This window comes from Neofelis nebulosa, chromosome Y (assembly GCF_028018385.1).
Source record: "Neofelis nebulosa isolate mNeoNeb1 chromosome Y, mNeoNeb1.pri, whole genome shotgun sequence".
In the NCBI taxonomy this organism is placed as follows: domain Eukaryota; kingdom Metazoa; phylum Chordata; class Mammalia; order Carnivora; family Felidae; genus Neofelis; species Neofelis nebulosa.
Window position 1 is genome coordinate 6,951,884 of NC_080801.1, and position 6,015 is coordinate 6,957,898.

The following is a 6,015-nucleotide window of genomic DNA, read 5'->3' on the forward strand; positions in this document are numbered from 1 at the left end:
GTTGATATTTTATTTTGTTAATGTTGTATTCTTGGCTTCCCCCGATGTCTTCTTCCTTTTGTTCTTTTGGTATCTTTAAGGCAATTGTTTTTAAAAAAATCCGTGAGTAATAAGTTCAGTGTCTGGTCTTTCTCGGGAATTTTGTTGTTGTTGTTGTTGTTGTTGTTGTTGTTGTTGTTGTTGTTGTTGTTGTTGTTGTTGATGGATTCTTTAAGCAAGGAAGCTAATATCAAAATGAGAAAATAAGTTCATTTAATTTTTTACATTTATACTTCAATTTTGATACTAATATTTGATATCCAGTATGACAAATTTACATGTTAAAATAGTGTAATATAAACCCTACTTTATTTCATGGAGATTATCCTCTCTGTATCAGAAGAGTTGAAAGTAAAATGTTTCATAGAATTTCAAGAGGGTTTTGTGTTGACTGTGTTGCTCTTTGGGTAAGGAAAAGGTAGAACATAAGACTACTTGCAAGAAAGCCATTTCATACTATAAGAGTTTTTCAAGTGAGCAGCAGGTAACAACAAAGATAGTCACCGAGGGTTGTTCCCCCCCCCCCCCCAGCTCTGCAGAACTCTACCCCATACCCTCTTGTGGGGGATAAGCTTAGGAATCCCCCGGGATTACACAGCGGGTTAACAAGGCATAAATAAATACAAAGCCATAAAACGCTCACACTTGAGTTTGGATAAAGCAGATTGGCACTCCAAAAATAAGGGGGTGCAAAGTCAGCCCGAGAATAGTCAGGCACAATGGTGCCAGGATTAGGAGGTGAAAAGGCACCCCAAAATACAGAGGCTGTACAGAGCCACCAGAATAGTGAGGGAGAGGCAAAAGCCTAAAATAGGAACAGGTGCAAAGATGCCAGATATAGCTGTATGAAATAAACAAGATTAGATACTCAGGGTAGAAGCATCCCCAATTTGGTACAATTTAGGAGAAAAGCTGCTTTCACAGGATGATAGGGCCAAGTTGGAGAATTGGACTAAGGACTGCTGCGCTGCAGGCAAAGCAGCCCAAAGTGGAGATGGTTAACAAAAGAAAAGGTGTGACAGATGAAACACAATAATCAGTCAAGTTAATGGTAGAAAAGCCACTGTAATTGTGTACAGGAGCCCCACAAAGATATGAGACTCCAAACAGACAGCCAAGCAATTGAGCCTTATATATGATCCTGAGCAGAGGAAAGGGAGAGAGGGTTTGGGCACTTCACAAGGTAAGAAGGCAGATCACAGGAAGATGAGACAAGAAAATATTTGGTAAGGAAATTTGCCTTAAACACAGGACTAATACAAGGAACAAATCAAGGCACACCTGGTGGAAGGTCCAAAATACCACTACGAGTAGGGTAATAAAATAGCCAAAGTCACAACAACAAAGAGCAAGTAACAAACTCAGGAAAACACCTCCTGAAGGGCCAGGCCGTGGACAGTGTATGACTGCCCTTTAATATAGCAGCGCTCACAAGTGCAGAGCACACAACAAGATTTTAAAATGCATAAGGGACAGAAAACGAGCCAAAGTGTAAATATTTTTGCCCCCCTACTTGGTACACCCGAATACACAAATAAATTAATAACAAACATAAAAGAACTAATCAATGGTATTACAATAATTGTGTGTGTGTGTGTGGGGGGGCTTTAACACCCCTCTTACATCTATAGATAGATCATCTAAGAGGAAATCAGCAAGGAAACAATAGTTTTGGATAAACATTGAAACGGAAGGCCTTAACAGATATATTTAGAACACTTCATTCTAAAGCAGCAGAATCCACATTCTTCTCAAGTGCACATGAGATATGCTCCAGAGTAGGTCACATGCTGGGTCACAAATCAGGCTTCAGCCATACAAAAAGATAAAGATCATACCATGCATCTTTTCTGAACACACTAAGACACTTGAAGTCAACCACAAGAAAAAATTTAGAAGGACTACAAATATATGCAGGATAAAGAGCATCCTACTGGAAAATGAATGGGTCAACTAGGCAATTAAAGAAGTAATTTTAAAAAATACATGGAACCAAGTGAAAATGAAAACACTATGCTCCAAAACCTCTGGGATACAGAAAAAGTGGTCCTAAGAGGGAAGTGCATAGCCTTCCTCAAGAAGGAAGAAAAATCTCAAACATCCCACTCTTACACCAAAAGGAGCTAGGATGAGGGCAAAACATTGTGATAAAAGCCAGCAGAAGAAGAGAAATAATGAAGATTACAGCAGAAAATCAATGATAGAGAAACAAACAAGCAAACAAACAAACAAACAACAATAAAAAATCCAGAACAGATCAATGAAACCAGGAGTAAGTCTTCGAAAAAAATGAATAAAGTTGATAACCCCCTACAGACTTATTGAAAAGAGAAAGGAACCAAATAAATAAAATCATGAAAGAGAGGAGAGATCACAACCAACACCACAGAAATACAAACAATTATAAGAAAATATCATGAAAACGTTATATATGCCAACAAATTAGGCAACCTGGGGAAAAAATGGATCAATTTTTTGAAACTTATGAACTACCAAAATTGAAACAAGAAGAAATTGAAAACCTGAACAGTCCCATACCAAGCAAAGAAATTGAATTGGTAATCAAAAATCTCCCAGCAAACAAAAGTCCAGGGACAGATACCTTACCAGGGGCATTCCACCAGACATTTAAAGAAGAGTTCACGCTTTTTTTTTGGAGAAGATGGCGGTGTAGGAGGACGCTGGGCTCACTGTGTCCTGCTAGTCACTTAGATTCCACCTACATCTGCCTAAATAACCCAGAAAACCGCCAGAAGACTAGCAGAATGCACTCTCCAGAGCCAAGCATAGACAAGAGGCCCACGGAAGAGGGTAGGAAGGGAAGAGAGGTGGTGTGCACTACATGGGCTGGCAGGAGGGAGCTGGGGCAGTGGAGGGGCAGCCCGCCAGGCAAGGCAGAGCCCCTGAGTCTGGCTTGCAAAAGTAGAGGGGGCAGACTGCGTGAGTTCTGACAGCCAGCGGGACTTAACATCTGGAATGTTATATGTCAAGAGCTCTTCTCGGAGAGCAGGAGGGCAAGACAACACCGGGAGGGGCAGGTGTTGAGCCCTGGAAGACAGAGGTCAGCTCGGTAGGGAAACAAAGGCGCTGGTCAGTGCCATCTCCCTCTCCCATCCCCCAGCCAAAATCCCAAAGGGAACCAGTTCCTGTCACCAAACTTGCTTGCACCGCACAAACACCCAACGCTGTGCTTCCGTGGATCCATCCTTCCGATGGGTCTGCCCCTTCCTGGTGCTTCAGGGCCCCTCCCGCAGGGACCCACCATGGGCAAAGCGAGCTAACCCTGCCCCTCCCGCCCCTGTGCATCTTGCGGATCCACCCTGGCTAATACTCCAGACCCCATCAAAGCAGCACCACAAGCCTGGCAGTGTGCAACTAGCTCAGACAGGGGCACCCCACTCCACAGTGAGTCCTGCCCCTGGGAGAGGGGAAGGTAAGGTACACACCAGTCTGACTGTGGCCCCAGCGGTGGGCTGAGGTCAGACATCCGGTCTGAGTGCGGCCCCCCACCCACCAACACAAGTTATTCCAGACAGCACACAGGGGAAGTGCCCTGAAGTTCTGTGCCACTCCAGGGACTATCCAAAATGACGAAATGGAAGAATTCTCCTCAAAAGAAACTCCAGGAAGTAGCGACAGCTAATGAATTGATCAAAAACGATTTAAGCAATATAACGGACCATGATTTTAGAATAATAGTCATAAAGTTAATCGCTGGGCTTGAAAACAACATAGAGGACACCAGAGAATCTATTGCTACAGAGATCAAGGGACTAAGAACCGTCATGATGAATTAAAAAATGATATAAATGATGTGCAAAAATAAAATGGAGGTGACCACAGGTAGGATGGAAGAGGCAGAAGAGAGAATAGGTGAATTAGAAGATAAAATTATGGAAAAAAAGGAAGCTGAGAAAAGAGAGATAAAAAAAAAATCCAGGAGTATGAGGGGAGAATTAGAGAACTAAGTGATGCAATCAAACAGAACAATATCCGTATCATAGGAATTCCAGAAGAAGAAAAGAGAGACACAAGGGCTGAAAGTGTACTTGAACAAACCATAGCTGAGAACTTCCCTGATCTGGGGAAGGAAAAAGGCATTGAAATCCAAGAGGCACGGAGAACTCCCTTCAGACGTAACTTGAGTCGACCTTCTGCGTGACGTATCATAGTGAAACTGGCAAAATACAAGGATAAAGAGAAAATTCTGAAAGCAGCTAGGGATAAACACACTCTAACATATAAAGGGAGACCTATAAGACTAGTGACGGATCTGTCTACTGAAACTTGGCAGGCCACAAAGGAATGGCAGGAAATTTTCAATGTGGTGAACAGAAAAAATACACAGCCGAGAATCTTTTATCCAGCAAGTCTGTCATTCAGAATAGAAGGAGAGATAAAGGTCTTCCCAAAGAAACAAAAACTGAAGGAATTCATCACCACTAAACCAGCCAAAAGGTTTATGGCTAAGGGGGATTCTGTGAGTGAAATGTTGCAAAGACCACAAAGTACCAGAGACACCACTACAAGCATGAAACCTACAGACATCACAATGACTCTAAACCCATATCTTTCTACAATAACACTGAATGTAAAGGGACTAAATGCTCCGACCAAAAGACATAGAGTATCAGAATGGATGAAGAAAACAAGACCCATCTATTTGCTGTCTACCAGAGACTCATTTTAGACCTGAGGACACCTCCAGATTGAAAGTGAGGGGATGCAGAACTATCTATCATGCTACCGGAAGTCAAAAGAAAGTTGGAGTAGCCATACTTATATCAGACAAACTAGAGGTTAAATTAAGGTTGTAACAAGAGGTGAAGAAGGGCATTATATAATAAATACAGGGTCTATCCATCAGGAAGACCTAACAATTATAAATATCTGTGCACCAAATTCGGTAGCACCCAATTATATAAAACAATTAAAATAAAACAAACATAAGCAACCTTATTGGTAAGAATGTGGTAATTGCGGGGGACTTTAATCTTCTACTGACAACAATGGACAGATCATCTAGACAGAGAATCAGTAAAGAAACAATGGCCTTGAATGATATATTGGATCAGATGGACTTGACAGATATATTTAGAACTCTGCATCCCAAAGCAACAGAATATGCTTTCTTCTCGAGTGCACATGGAACCTTCTCCAAGATAGATCACATACTGGGTCACAAAACAGCCCTTCATAAGTATACAAGAATTGAGATCATACCATGCACACCTTCATATCACAATGCTATGAAGCTTGAAATCAACCACAGGAAAAATCTGGAAAAGCTCCAAAAGCATGGAGGTTAAAGAACACCCTACTAAAGAGTGAATGGGTCAACCAGACAATTAGAGAAGAAGTTAAAAGATATATTGAAAGAATGAAAATGAAAACACAACAATCCAAGTGCTTTGGGGTGCAGCGAAGGCAGTCCTGAGAGGAAAATACATTGCAATCCAGGCCTATCTCAAGAAACAAACAAACAAAAAAATCCCCAATACAAAATCTAACAGCACACCTAAAGGAAATAGAAGTAGAACAGCAAAGACACCCCAAACCCAGCAGAAGAAGAGAAATAATAAAGATCAGAGCAGAAATAAACAATGTAGAATCTTAAAAAAACAAAACAAAACTGTAGAGCAGGTCAATGAAACCAAGAGTTGGTTTTTTGAAAACATAAATGAAATTGATAAACCTGTAGCCAGGCTTCTCAAAAAGAAAAGGGAGATGACCCAAATAGGTAAAATTATGAATGAAAATGGAATTATTACAACCAATCCCTCAGAGATATAAGCAATTATCAGAGAATAATACTTTGAAAAATTATATGCCAACAAACTGGACAACCTCGAAGAAATGGACACATTCCTAAGCACCCACACACTTCCAAAACTCAAACACGGAGAAATAGAAAACTTGAACAAACCCGTAACCAGCGAAGAAATGGAATCGGTTATCAAAAATCTCCCAACAAAT